Source organism: Dendrobates tinctorius, unplaced genomic scaffold, assembly GCF_039654945.1.
Source record: "Dendrobates tinctorius isolate UK_male_01 unplaced genomic scaffold, ASM3965494v1 ptg000158l, whole genome shotgun sequence".
Lineage (NCBI taxonomy): Eukaryota > Metazoa > Chordata > Amphibia > Anura > Dendrobatidae > Dendrobates > Dendrobates tinctorius.
This window is the reverse complement of record NW_027361825.1, coordinates 20,047,061-20,062,983: the sequence shown is the minus strand read 5'-3', so window position 1 is coordinate 20,062,983 and position 15,923 is coordinate 20,047,061. Positions and strand designations below refer to the sequence as shown.

General features: G+C 41.8%; 1 protein-coding gene across 3 annotated transcripts in view; it reads right to left on the bottom strand.

The window, feature by feature from the left end:
- Positions 1–15,923, bottom strand: part of LRFN1 (leucine rich repeat and fibronectin type III domain containing 1) — a 254,965-nt gene that overhangs the window by 147,310 nt on the left and 91,732 nt on the right. The gene's annotated exons all lie outside the window — the stretch shown is intronic.

Here is a 15,923-nt window from a genome sequence, read left to right as displayed (position 1 = left end):
CCTATGTCATCACGTTGCCCACAGTGTCCGTGGATCCTGATTGGCTGAAAAAGAGCGCAAAACAAACTTTTGAAACGCGACTTTGGCGCGTAAGTCGCCGACCTCGTGGCCGACCTCATCCTAGGGTCGGGTTTCGTCTCATGAAACCCGACTTTGCCAAAAGTCGGCGACTTTTGAATTTTTTCGACCCGTTTCGCTCAACTCTAGTCTTAATATTAGTGATTAGAGGAAACTGACCAAAGACAGACCTGCAAATCCATTATTTTTTTTCACCATGCAGGTAAAATAAGTCGATTAAGTATGGTATTTGTTTTAGTACATAAAAAAACATTTTTATTGGATTAAAATATTTTTTTTTTCATTAAAAAGCTCTGGCAAAAATTAAGAGACCACTTCAAAATTTTCAGTTTGTCTGATTTTTCTCTTTATAGGTATATTTTTGAGTAAAATGTAAATTGCTCTTTTATTCTATAAAGTACTGACAACATGTCTTTGAATTTTCAAGAAATACATTTTGTATTTATTTTCAGAAAATGAGAAATGGTCAAAATAACAAAAAAATGCAGTGCTTGCAGACCTCAAATAATGCTAAGAAAACAAGTTAATAATCATTTAGAAACAACAATACTAATGTTTTGACTCAGGAAGAATTCAGAAATCAATATTTTGTGGCATAACCATGATTGTTAATCACAGCTTTCATGTGTCTTGGCATGCTTTCCACCAGTCTTTCACACTGCTTTTGGGTGATCTTATGCCACTCCTGGTACAAAAATTTAAACAGTGATTTGTTTGATGGCTTGTGACTATCCATCTTCCTCTTGATTACATTCCAGAGGTTTTCAATGATGTTCAGGTCTGGAGATTGGGCTGGCTATGATATGAATTTGATGTGGTGGTCCTTCAATCACACATTGATTGACCTAGCTGTGTGGCATGGTGCATTGTCCTCTTGGAAAAAACAGTCCTCAGAGTTGGGGAACATTGCCTGAGCAGAAGGAATCAACTGTTTTTCCAGGATAACCTTGTATGCGGCTTGATTCATACATCCTTTCCAAAGATTAACCTGCCCAATTCCAGCCTTGCTGAAGCATCCCAAGATCATCACCGATCCTCCACCAAATTTCACAGTGGGTGCAAGACACTGTGGCTTGTACGCCTCTCCAGGTCTCTTTCTAAACATTAGACGACCAGGTGTTGGGCAAAGCTGAAAATTAGACTCATCAGAGAAGATTACCTTACTCCAGTCCTCTATGGTTCAATCCTTATGGTCTTTGGCAAACTTCAGCCTGGCTCTCCTTTGCTTCTCATTGATGAAAGGCTTTTTTCTAGCTTTACATGACTTGAGCCCTGCCTCTAGGAGCCTGTTGCAACCTGTTCTTGCCGTGCACTTCACCCCAGCTGCCATTTGCCATTCCTTTTGTAGGTCACTTGATGTCATCCTGCGGTTGCTGAGTGACATTCGAATAAGATTACGGTCATCCCGGTCAGTGGAGAGTCATTTTCGTCTTCTGCCGGTCTGTAGCTTTGTTGTTCCCAATGTCTGCTGCTTGATCTTGTTGTAATGGACTGCCGTCTTAGAAATTTTAAGGATGGAGGCAACATGACGCTCACTGTATCCCTCTGCTAGTAACGCCAGAATTGAGCCCTTCTTTTCCTCATTAAAGACTTTTATTTCAACTCCTATGGCATGGTTAAAAGTTATTTTTTCATTCCTATTACTTTTGGGATATTACTAGCACTTGTTTTGCCATCCAGCTTGTCCTATACTTTCCTTCGGTAAATAAGATTTGGTTCAGGTGATGACCTACTCAGAAACACATTAAGTAGAATGAGGTGTACTCTGGTTGGAATTCAACTTGCACTGGAATGGAATGGCTGTCAGACATGTAGAGAAGCTGATTTTTATAAAACTGTGCAGTGGTATCTTAATTTTTGCCAGAGCTGTATATATAAAATTGCTTTTTTCCCCCATATAATTATAAATATATATATATAAATATAATTCTTTTTTTTTGCTTTTTATTTTAGTCCCACTTCCTCCAGGTATTACAGGGTACACGTGGTCATTCATGTTGACTATAGGCATTGCCCTTGTAAGTTAAATCAGTATTAAGTCTGTCGATGTATTGCAGATGGACACCCTACTTGACTGAAACCCATCTGCAGTCCAAAATCGCATCAAACAGAGATGGGTGGGATTTCCATTATTAACCACAGCATCTAAAGGTTTAACCCCCCTCAAGACCTTGCCTTTTTTCATTTTTGCAGTTCTGTTTTTTGCTCCCGTTCTTCTCAGAGCCATAACTTTTTTATTTTTCCGTCAATATGGCCACATTAGAGCTTGTTTTTTGCGGGACAAGTTGTACTTTTGAACAAAACCATTGGTTTTACCATGTCGGGTACTAGAAAACGGGAAAAAAATCGAAGTGCAGTGAAATTGCAAAAAAAGTGCAATTCTACAATAGTAATTGGATTTTTTTTGCCATGTTCACCTGAGGGATGTTTCTGAGGGATGTTATTCTGGATTATCTCAATGAGAATAACTGTTTAACTCCATATCAGCATGGGTTTATGAGGAATCGCTCCTGTCAAACCAATCTAATCAGCTTTTATGAAGAGGTAAGCTACAGACTGGACCAAGGTGAGTCATTGGACGTGGTACAGTCATATGTTAAAGTTTGGGCACCCCTATTAATGTTAACCTTTTTTCTTTATAACAATTTTAGTTTTTGCAACAGCTATTTCAGTTTCATATATCTAATAACTGATGGACTCAGTTATATTTCTGGATTCAAATGAGATTTATTGTACTAACAGAAATTGTGCAATCTGCATTTAAACAAAATTTGACCAGTGCAAAATATGGGCACCCTTATCATTTTCTTGATTTGAACACTCCTAACTACGTTTTACTGAATTCCTGAAGCACTAAATTGGTTTTGTAACCTCATTGAGCTTTGAACTTCATAGCCAGGTGTATCAAATCATGAGAAAAGGTATTTAAGGTGGCCACTTGCAAGTAGTTCTCCTATTTGATTCTCCTATGAAGAGTGGCATCATGGGCTCCTCAAAACAACTCTCAAATGATCTGAAAACAAAGATTATTCAACATAGCTTTTCAGGGGAAGGATACAAAAAGTTGTCTCAGAGATTTAACCTGTCAGTTTCCACTGTGAGGAACATAGTAAGGAAATGGAAGAACACAGGTACAGTTCTTGTTAAGCCCAGAAGTGGCAGGCCAAGAAAAATATCAGAAAGGCAGAGAAGAAGAATGGTGAGAACAGTCAAGGACAATCCACAGACCACCTCCAAAGACCTGCAGCATCATCTTGCTGCAGATGGTGTCACTGTGCATCGGTCAACAATACAGCGCACTTTGCACAAGGAGAAGCTGTATGGGAGAGTGATGCGAAAGAAGCCGTTTCTGCGAGCACGCCACAAACAGTCGCCTGAGGCATGCAAAAGCACATTTGGACAAGCCAGTTACATTTTGGAAGAAGGTCCTGTGGACTGATGAAACAAAGATTGAGTTGTTTGGTCATACAAAAAGGCGTTATGCATGGAGGCTAAAAAACACAGCATTCAAAGAAAAACACTTGCTACCCACAGTAAAATTTGGTGGAGGTTCCATCATGCTTTGGGGCTGTGTGGCCAATGCCGGCACCGGGAATCTTGTTAAAGTTGAGGGTCGCATGGATTCAACTCAGTATCAGCAGATTCTTGACAATAATGTGCAAGAATCAGTGACGAAGTTGAAGTTATGCAGGGGATGGATATTTCAGCAAGACAATGATCCAAAACACCGCTCCAAATCTACTCAGGCATTCATGCAGAGGAACAATTACAATGTTCTGGAATGGCCATCCCAATCCCCAGACCTGAATATCATTGAACATCTGTGGGATGATTTGAAGTGGGCTGTCCATGCTCGGCGACCATCAAACTTAACTGAACTGGAATTGTTTTGTAAACAGGAATGGTCACAAATACCTTCATCCAGGATCCAGGAACTCATTAATAGCTACAGGAAGCGACTAGAGGCTGTTATTTTTGAAAAAGGAGGATCAACAAAATATTAATGTCACTTTTATGTTGAGGTGCCCATACTTTTGCACCGGTCAAATTTTGTTTAAATGCAGGTTGCACATTTTCTGTTAGTACAATAAACCTCATTTGAATCCAGAAATATAACTGAGTACATCAGTTATTAGATATATGAAACTGAAATAGCTGTTGCAAAAACCAAAATAGTTATAAAGAAAAAAGGTTAACATTAATAGGGGTGCCCAAACTTTAGCTATGACTGTATATCTTGATTTGTCCAAAGTGTTTGATACCGTGCCACACAAGAGGTTGGTACACAAAATGAGAATGCTGGGTCTGGGGGAAAATGTGTGTAAATGGGTAAGTAACTGGCTTAGTGATAGAAAGCAGAGGGTGGTTATAAATAGTATTTTCTCGAACTGCGTTGCTGTGACCAGTGGGGAACCATAGGGGTCGGTGACCTATTCTCTTCAACATATTTATTAACGATCTGGTAGAAGGTTTACACAGTAAAATATCGATATTTGCAGATGACACAAAACTATGTAAAGCAGTCAATACAAGAGAAGATAGTATTCTGCTACAGATGGATCTGGATAAATTGGAAACTTGGGCCGGAAGGTGGCAGATGGGGTTTAACAATGATAAATATAAGGTTATAATCGGGATAAGGAAATCAATATCACCATTACGCACTGAACGGGAAACCACTGGGTAAATCTGACATGGAGAAGCACTTGGGGATCCTAGTTAATGATAAACTTACCTGGAGCAACCAGTGCTAGGCAGCTGCTGCCAAGGCAAACAGGATAATGAGGTGCATTAAAAGAGGTCTGGATACACATGATGAGAGCATTATACTGCCTCTGTACAAATCCCTGGTGAGACCACACATGGAGTACTGTGTACAGTTTTGGGCACCGGTGCTCAGAAAAGATATAATGGAACTAAATCGAGTACAAAGGAGGGAAACAAAATTAATAAAGGGGATGGGGGAACTACAATACCCAGAGAGATTAGCAAAATTAGGATTATTTAGTCTAGAAAAAAGACGACTTAGGGGCGATCTAATAACCATGTATAAGTATATAAGGGGACAATTCAAATATCTCTCAGAGGATCTGTTTATACCAAAGGAGGTGACGGTCACAAGGGGGCATTCTCTGCGTCTGGAGGAGAAAAGGTTTTTCCACCAACATAGAAAAGGATTCTTTACTGTTAGGGCAGTGAGAATCTGGAATTCCCTGCCTGAGGAGGTGGTGATGGCGAACTCAGTCGAAGGGTTCAAGAGAGGCCTGGATTTCTTCCTGGAGAGTAACAATTTTGTATCTTACAGTTATTGTTAGGTTCTTTAGAAGGACGTAGATCTGGGGATTTATTCTGACAGAATTTTATAGACTGAACTGGATGCACTATTGTCTTTTTTCGGCCTTACTAACTTACTATATTACCAAATGCTAAAACTGGCCTGCCATTATGATTTTGAAGGTCATTACCAGTTCATAGACACCAAACATGTCTAGGTTCATTTTTTTAACCCCTTAACATCCATTGACGGACACAGTCCGTTATGACCGGGTGTAAGTGTCCGCACCATGGCGGACTGTGTCCGTCATGCATTTAAACTACCACTGTGTGTAAACACGCTGTGGTAGTTCAGTGCCGACATCTGTCCGTAACAGCTGAGAGGCACGGCAATGGGTGCAGGCATCCATGCTGTCAGTCCCCGCACCCAGAACGCTGTGATCGGTCAGTCAATCTGACTGACCGATCACAGGATGACCGCGCAGGAGATGCTGAAATATCAGCACCTCCCGCCCAGTGAGTCCAGTAGCTCAGCGCTGCAGGTGGCTTAGCTTCTGCACTAACAGCCAGGAGCGGCGTCCACACCGCCCCTGGCTATTAACCCCCTAATTGCTGCGATCGAGTGCGATCACAGCACTCAGGAGGAAGGCAGAGGGATGGGAGCTCCCTCTGCCTTCAGATCGGCGTCCCTGCGACGTCATCGCGGGGCCTGATCATTGCCATGGTGACCCAGGGTTGTCATGATGACCCCCGTGTCACCAAGCTACGAAAAGCATATGGACCATACTCACAGCATGGTGTCAGAAACATTGCAATGTATTATACCTGCAATCAAAGTAAAAAAAGAGAAAGTACCATAAAGGGACTAGGTAAGAAAGAAATCTTTTTAAAAAAATATGTAAAAAGAAAATATTAAAAATAATAAAATTTTTAGAAAATCTACTAATAAATACACATTTTTATTATAAAAAAATTAAGCAAAAAAAGTACACATTTGGTATCACTGCGTCCATAAAAATCTGATCCATAAAAGTGTCACACTAGTTAACCCCTTCAGTGAAAAAAACACACAAAAGTAGCAAATTATGCTTTATCATCATACCACTTGTAAAAAGTGGAATAAAACGCTATCAAAAACTGAAAATGCCATCTTGTCCCACAAAAAACAAGCCGCCATACAGCTCCATCAGCAGAAAAATAAAAAATTATTGCTCTTAGAATAGTGCAATGCTAAAATAATTATTTTTTCTATCAAAGTTTTTATTGTGTAAAAACACCAAAACATAAAAAAAGAGGTATTGCTTTAATCGTACTGACCAGAAGAATAAAGCTGCCTTACCAATTTTACCACATGCCGGATGGAGAAGAAAAAAAAAATCCTGAATTGCTGGCTTTAGTTCATTCTGCCTCCACAAAAAACGGAATAGTATGCGATCAAAAAATGTGCCCGAAAATGGTACCAATAAAAACGTCAGCTCGTCCCACAAAAAACAAGCCCTCACATGACTCTGTGGCCGAAATATGGAAAAATTACAGCTCTCAAAATGTGGTGATGCAAAAACTTCTTACAAAAAAAGCGTCTTTCAGTGTGTGACAGAAGCTAAACATAAAAAATAACATATAAATCTCTGTAATCACAATGACTCGAAGAATAAAGTCGCCTAATCACTTATATTGCACTAGATTATGGCCCGATGCTATCGCATCGGGAGGATGCAATAGCATCACACCTCTTGCCATGTTAACCCTCAACACACACTCCTCAACACACACTCCTCTCACCTTTCACCATCTCCACTCACTCCTTCACTCCACATACGACCCCTTCTCTCACTCCGTCTCTCATACTCACGCCGTCATCGCCGCTGCTCCACGATCCCCAACATCTTCTTCCGCCGGCGCCAATCTCGCGAGTTTTCGCCGACGCCATTTTGGATCCCGACGTCGTCCTCGCCGGCGACATGTTCTTGCGGCGACGCCATCTTGAGTATCGTGGGATTTCGCCGATCCAAAATGGCGTCGCCGCAAGAACATGTCGCCGGCGTGGAGGACGTCTGGATCCAGGATGGCGCCGGCGGAAGAAGATGTCGGGGACCGTGGATCAGCGGCGATGACGGCGTGAGTATGAGAGACGGAGTGAGAGAAGGGGTCGTATGTGGAGTGAAAGAATGAGTGGAGATGGTGAAAGGTGAGAGGAGTGTGTGTGTTGAGGAGGAGTGGTGTGTTGAGGGTTAACATGGAAAGAGGTGTGCGGTGACGTCACCGGTTACAACTGGACGGAAGTTGTTACAACCGGAAGCTGCTTAGGGCATTTATTATTATAGATGAGGAACGGCGTAAAAAATTAAATCAATTCTTCACCTTTTGTGGATTTGTTTATTCTGACTCCCAAAGATCGCAGTAAGGCAATCACTGTGGTTTACCCCCACATATGGGGTATTAGCGTACTCAGGACAAAGTACACAACAACTTTTGGGGTCCAATTTCTCCTTGGGAAAATAAAAAATTGGAGGCAAAAAGATCATTTTTGTGGATTTTATTTTTTTATTTTCACGGCTCTACGTTATTAACTTCTGTGAATCACTTGGGGGTTCAAAGTGCTCACCACACAGCCAGATAAGTTCTTTGGGGGGTCTAGTTTCCAAAATAGTGTCACTTGAGGGGGGTTTCCATTGTTTAGGTACATCAGGGGCTCTGCAAATGTAACATGACGTCCAATCTTAATTCCAGCCAATTTTACATTCAAAACCTCAAATGGTGCTCTTTTCCTTCCGAGCCCTGCCATGCTCCTTAAGGGGTTAAGTGGTGAATAAAAAATCCAAAGTTTGTTAATAAAAAATAAATGAATAAAATTGCGCCATTTTCCGAGACCCGTAGGCGTCCCCATTTTTCGTGATTTCGGGTTGAGTGAGGGCTTATTTTTTGTGCGCCGAGCTGACATTTTTAGTGATATCATTTTGGTGCAGATATGATCTTTTCATCGCCTTTTATTGCATTTTAATGCATTGTCGTGGCGCCAAAAAAAACGTAATCTGGCGCTTTGACTTTTTTTCTCACTTCGCCATTTAGCGATTAGGCTAATCCTTTTATTTATTGCTAGATCAGGCAATTCTGAACGCAGCGATACCAAATGTGTATGTTTGATTGTTTTTTTATTGTTTTATTTTCAATGGGTCGAAAGGGGGGGGATTTGAACTTTTATATTTTTTATGTTTTTAATAATTTTAAAAACAATTTAACAATTTTTTTTACTTTTGGCATACTTCATTAATCTCCACAGGAGACTAGAAGCTACCATAACCCGATTGGCTCTGCTACATACAAGTGATGATCAGATCGTCTCTATGTAGTAGAATTACTCACTTGCTATCAGCTCCAACCACCCAGCAGTCTGGCAGTGACAACTATGGAGTTCTGCAGGAGACCTCTGGTTGTCATGCCAACCCACCTGTGACCCGCGATCACGTGACGAGAGTCTCCGGTAGATTTCCAGCCCGATGGCTGGAAGTGTGTGTTAAATTCTGCTGTCAGAGTTTGACAGCAGCATTTAATGAGTTAACAGTCACGGGTGGATTGCGATTCAACCCGCGACTGTTCCGGGCACATTTCAGCTATTCAAAACAGCTGATATGTGTCGGGAAAGATGTGAGCTCACCGCCGGAGCCCACATCAAAGGGAGGGAAGCGACCTGCGCAGTAATAGTACGGCGGAGGTCGTGAAGGGGTTAAACTGCCAGGATTGGAGTCACCTCTCATCCTGACTTTTCAGTAATACATTAGCTGCAATATAGAAATAGGACTAAAATGTAAAATCACAACCACCACCAGGGAGAGCTGAGGAGCTCACTGCATACATAGTTATTATTGACTCCACCTAAGCTCCCCCTAATGGTAGTTGCAGGCAGCGATGCAAACCTATGCAGAGACAGACATTCTTCAACTAAGTTGGGTTGGACATTGAGTTAATGGGTCAACTTGAGTTTCTCGCCCGTCATGGCAGCGAGTCAAACATTCACCGTTTTCTCTCTCTTTCTACCGGTGATCTGCGGATCAGTTTTATATTCAGGATTAAGCCTGATGTCTGTATCAAACGTCTCTGAGCTCCCGGGGGAAGGCGTGAGATCTGCAGCTGATAATGAACAGTGAGAAGCGGTGGCAGAGCGTTCGGCGTGCATACTGTTATTAATGTGCGTGTATGATGGATTAGGAGCCATATAATTACTAGATTGTGCTTCCATGTGTGCTATGCCATACGTCTCGTCTGCTCCCCGGCTTTCTGTGCGTGCATGATACCGTGCATTACCTGCGCACTTTTACACACTGCTGCAGAAATAAGATGCCGTCGCTGCCGCCCAACATCTGTGTATGCAATTTCTGGGAGATAAGCCGGAGGTGGGTGGCTTATACAATATCCGCATCGCTCGGCTTACACTATATCTATGTAGCTCGCGTACACTTTATCCCCGCCATAAATCAGATAGATATAGAAATAATTTTCCTCCACGGATGGGTCTGTCATTAGAATTCAGATGAGCATCATAATCTGACGAGGGTATGGAGATCAGCGGAGCAACACGGGCACCGCGGGCAGCACTCATCTCCACCAGTAGTACAGGGTTAGGGGGATAGAGAAGTAATAAAAGCAAAAAGCCTTAGGCCCATGGGAGGAGAAGCTCAGACCAATATGGAGGCTGTCCCCACATCCAATAGTATACTGTAACTAAGAGCAAAAAAGTGATCAGCTCATCCAAAGAGAATAAAGCTAGTGTGAACAGGTGCAAGCTGTTATGACTGCATAATATAGAAAGAACACAGCAGCTTCTGTTAGCGCCGCCTGCCCTTTAGATTTATAACTTTTAGCCCAGGAGAGGCATGTTTGATAAATATTAAGTTAGCGACCTACCAAAGAGAGTGCGCCTTGTCCTGGGTGGTGGGCTCTCGGGAATTGGACAATTTGTGTGATAAATCATATAACATTTAAAGAGGCTGTGAAATTCTACGTTTCTCTGTATTTACCTATCTCACTAACTATCCATCCATCCTTCGATCATCTATCCACAATGGCATGTAAAAGTTTGGGAAAATTACTGTTATTGTGAACAGTTTAGCAAATTGAAGATGAAATGATGATCTCAAAAAGGCCTAAAGTTAAAGGGAACCTGTCACCAGCTTTGTCCTGCGTCAATGTAAAACTAAGACCTTAATGAGCGCCTGTGCTGCAGTCCATCAATGGTATATAACCCCCTGTACACCTCAAAAAACTTTTTGAAGTTCTCCCACACTGTGTGTTAATCCTGTCAGTCCCATCCAATGGGCGTGGTTTCTGCGGTCTCCATCCTGTCCTTCTGCTGTAATTGACATGGATGAAGCCTTCTGCATCATCCATATAGCCAGGTGAAATCTTGAGAAATTGCCAACTCACGCCTGTGCCCTGTGCACTATACTCTGCCCTATTGCGATCAGTGCCAAAAACATAAGTGTGCATGTGCCATCGTAATTTACTAAACCCTGAAGTCCAAAACTTACCCTCCTTGTTCATATGATTGCTTTTTTTTTCATTGTTTCCCATATCCATTCTATATTTGTATTTATTTATTATCTGCTCAGATTTCTATATAGTAAGGCATTTTTTTACTTTTATATATAGAAGATACCGTATGAAAATCAGATATTGGAGCCCACAGATCCTGTCTTCCTGTCCTCCTGTACCTCCCCTCTTTGAACTACCTTACGGCCATTTTAAGAAAAATCCAGAACTGCTGTATAGATAGGCTGAAGGTAATTGCATCATGCAAATAATTCCAAATATTTAGATATATTATTTGGACAGTATATGAAGAAACTCCACTATCAAATGAAAACTAAAGAAAAAGAATTGCTGACTTCATAATTATAAATGAATCAATTTTATTAATCAAAATAAATCATAAAAATCGGAGGTGTACGTCAAGAAGGAGACATCATTTGTCACTTGGGGAACAGTCATAATAATTGGGTTGTCATGATATAGAGGAATCATTCTAGCATACATACAAATACTCGCATGAGTCAAGCATGTGAACGTTTCTATCAGTATATATTGTGCCTACAGCACCTATAGAGAGGGATCTCCAAAAGAAAAGTAATATATGTAAGGTGCATCCAAATCCCAGTAACATACTCTTCTTTGGGAAAATTTGGTGTACATATACGCCTCATAGAGGCATAACTGATATGCTTGATATGCTTACCAGATCAATATTTGTTACACTGAAAAAAACAAATAACCCATGTTAAAGTGCAAGTGCAGTTACATGTTCCCGGGCACCACCCCGATGCGCGTTTCACGCTCGTTTTCTCACAGGGGCCATTTTGCCTCAATCAACAGTCCTGTATAGTGACCACACAAAACTGATTTAGATATGATGTCTCACAGCTTCCATGTCTTACATGAAAACTGTTGTTGTTAACTGATGTATTGTTTTTTTTTTCACTGTTTTGACCTTATATTTTATGTTTGCATCTTACAGACGTACCTTTATAAAGGCCACATATGGGCCGAAACATTGGCTTAATTTGAATGTCTGTGATTCAAGTTTATACATAAACTTTCATTGACTTGCAACTTGGAGAGCTGATGTTTAGATTATATTTCATTTATGTGACTACATGTCATACTTTTGAGCATCCAGTTATACGGTTGAGCGACACCTACCATTCATTGTTCACTATCATCGTTAGGAAAGGCCAGGTGATGCAAATCTCCCAGCTGTATGAAAACCCAACCTCCTCAAACCTTGTGCAAAAAAAACAGAAGCCATGAGCTCTTCTAAGCAGCAGCTTAGCACTTTGAAAATGAAAATGGTGGAGGTCCACAATGCAGGAGAAGGCTATAGGAATATAGCAAAGCTGTCACGTCGGCGGTGGTAGCCGCCGCCATCCCAGCAACAGCGGGGCCCGCCGCCGCCTTTACTTACCTGCACTCGCCGCGCCGCTCTGTGCCCGCCTCCTCTTCCTTCTCCTCCATCCGGCGTGTGCCGGCTTCCTGCGGGTGCCCTAGGCCGCGGGCGCGCGCTCTGCAGATCCTTTAACTCTGCAGCGCCCGCCCAGCGGTCTGAGCGCCCAATCAGCCGACTTCTACAGGGTATATCAGGCGTCTCCAACATGGTGGAGACGCCTGATTATCGTGTGGACTTCCCGTACGGTATCCTGGCCTGGGTGTTTAGGGGTTTCTCCCCTTCTCACTCCTTACACTCCTCTGCCCAGTCCTGTACGCCGTGTCTTCCTCCTGTACTCCGTGCCTCCGTCCTGTGCTCCAGTGCCCAGTCCTACACTCCTCTGCCCAGTCCTGTACGCCGTGTCTCTCTCCTGTACTCCGTGCCTCCGTCCTGTGCTCCAGTGCCCAGTCCTACACTCCTCTGCCCAGTCCTGTACTCCATGCCTCCCTCCTGTACTCCGTGCCTCCGTCCTGTGCTCCAGTGCCCAGTCCTACACTCTACTTCCCAGTCCTGTGCTTCGTGTCTCCGTCCTGCACTCCGTGTCTCCATCCTGTACTCCAATGCCCAGTCCTATACTCCAGTTCTCAGTCCGGCACCCTCCACTCAGTCCTTCGAGCCGCACCTCTTGGTTCTAGCAGTCGCGGCATCTGTCTCCCTAGGGTCTGCCCCTAATGGCCCCTGTATAGGGGTCGGCACCACCTGGCGCGCTCACCCCTGGGAGCTCCAGTGCCGTGATCCAGAGGGTCCACTCTCGGACGTAACCTATTTGTTATCACAGCATACGTCACAAAAGCGTTTTCAAGCTGCCCTTTCCTTAGTTCGAAATGTAAGTTACCAGGAACAGTGCAGGTCAAGATGAGGTCTGGAAGACCAAGCAAAATTTCAGTGAGAGCTGCTCATAGGATTGTTAGAGAGGCAAATCAGAACCCCCATTAGACTACAAATGACCTTCAGGAAGATTCGGCAGACTTTGGAATTGTAATACTGTACATTGTTCTACTGTTCAGAGACACCTGCACAAATATGGCCTTCATGGAAGAGTCATCAGAAGAAAACCTCTCCTGTGTCCTTACCATAAATTTCAGTGTCAGAAGTATGCAAAAGAACATCAAAACATGCCTGATGCATTTTGGAAACAAGTTCTGTTAACCAGTGAGGTTAAAATAGAATTCTTTGGCCACAATGATCAGAGGAGAAGGGAGATGTGGAGAAAAAAGACACAGTATTTCAACAAAAGAACATCTCGACAATCATTAAGCAATGAGGGTGGATCAATCATGTTTTGGGGTTGAGTTGCAGCCAATGGCACAGGGAACATTTCACGGGTAGAGGTAAGAATGGATTCAATGAAATTTCAGCAAATTCTTGATGGAAACACCATATGTAAAAAAGCTGAAGTTGAAAAAAGGATGGCTTCTACAAGTTGAGAAAAATCCTAAACAGATGTCAAAATCCACAATAGCCGACCTCAAAAGGCGCAACCTGAAGGTTTTACAATGGCCCTCACAGTCCCCTGATTTGAACATCATTGAAAATCTATGGCTAGACCTCAAAATAGCAGAGGATGCAAGAGGACCCAGGAATCTCAGAGAACTGGAAGAATTCTCCAAGGAAGCAAGGATGAAAATCTCTCAAACAAAAATTGAAAGACTCTTCGCTGGCTACAAAAAGCATTTATAAGCTATGTGATACATTCAAAAGGGCAAGCTACTTTTGCATTGACCCATTTTCCATTCTGTAACTCTTAAAATGTAAAAGATGACTATATATATACAGTATATTTTGTTTGCCTAAAATTCAAAGGAAATGTGTCATCTTTAACCTTAGGCCTTTTAGAGATAATTTCATCTTCAACTTTCCTAACTGTTCACAATAACAGTAATTTTGTCCAGGTCTACTGGGATTATTTTTCTAGCATTCCTGCTGGCACAAACAGACAACCTCACACCGATCGGTCCCTCACTATATATCCTGGTCCCATCCTGCCTCTGAGAAGTACATATTATTTTGCAGCACTATATATTTCCTGCCATGATGATAATAATTCGTTGTGCGCCTGTAAATTATCAGCAATATTTCCTGCTACTTTGGAACAAAAAACTTGCAACTTTGTTTCGGATCCAGATCCTTCCCTGACAGCGCCATCTTCCTGGGTGACAGTCAATCAGCGCTGGTTGTGCTCCTCACACCATGACACCCGTCACACAAGTAGATAACTCTTTCCATAAAACTTCATGCTCCGTGTGGCTGTAAACAAGTCTAATAATATGTTTTCATTCCTTGCACAAATAAAAATGATGCCTCCATTACTGGCATGTGCTCCGCACCTCTAAGGGAGTGCTGGACCTAGGTCACCATTTATTCAGATAGTTCTGTGCTGATGAATGTATCGTAGGATGTTTATTAGGGCCTATTCTGAAATACCCTGCAGAGATACAAGGTCATAGTCATTATTGCATTCGCTCCTGCTTCTTGTTAAGTTTCTAGAATTTTGTGCCTTTTTTTATTTGAGTCATATACAGTCATGGTTGAAAGTGTTGGCACCTTTGAAATTGCTCCAGAAAATGAAATTTTTACCCCGTTACTCGAGATTTCCGAGTATTTTGGCGTGCTCAGAGATTTAGTTTCTGTCGCCGTAGCTGCATGATTTGCGGCTGCTAGCCAGCCTGAATACATGTGGGGATTGCCTGTTTGTTAGGAAATCCCCACATGTATTCATTTGATTGCAAACATCTTGATTATGTTGTGCATCGTGGAAAAAGGAACATCAAAATCTCTGGAGATGGACGTGCAACCTTGAGATTGGTGATATTTTTCAAGAATTTTGGTTCTCAAGTCCTCAGACAGTTCTCCTCTCCTCTTTCTGTTCTCCATGCTTAGTGTGACACACACAGACACACACTGCAAATATTGAGTCAACTTCTTCCCGTTTCATCTGGTTTCAGGTGTGATTTTCATATTGCCCACACCTGTTACTTACCACAGGTGAGTTTGAATGAGCATCACATGCTTGAAACAAAGTTGTTTACCCACAAGTTATGTCCAATTTGCTTTTTTTTCTCTATTTTTTTTGTGTCGTTCCAATACACACAAAGGAAATAAACATGTGTATAACAAAACATGCATAATTGCAATCATTTTCAGGGATAAATACTTCATTTTCTCGAACAATTTCAAGGACATTCAGACATGACTGTACATATTTCATTTGCGTCTTTTTTAAACTCACTTTTTTGTGTTCATTTTTTTTTTTTTACTTCACCACTGTGGATGCGGTTTGCGGTTTCCAGATTATTTGTCTGATTCATCATTTGAAACTTTTTGAAAAGTTGAAGAATTTGTCATGAATGTTTTCCAGTCCTCCCCTGAAGTGATTTTATGTACACCTATAATTTGTACACAATTTTTTGGCACTAAGTAAGTCGCAAAATAGGTTAATGACGACATATTGGATTTTATGCAAGACTTATGAACTACATACACTATTTTGATAAATATAGAGTAAAAATGTCAGTGAATACCACAAGATAAAAAAGGGAAAGTTACTTTAAAAAAATTGCAAGTGATACAACACTAAAGGGAGCTCACTAAAGTC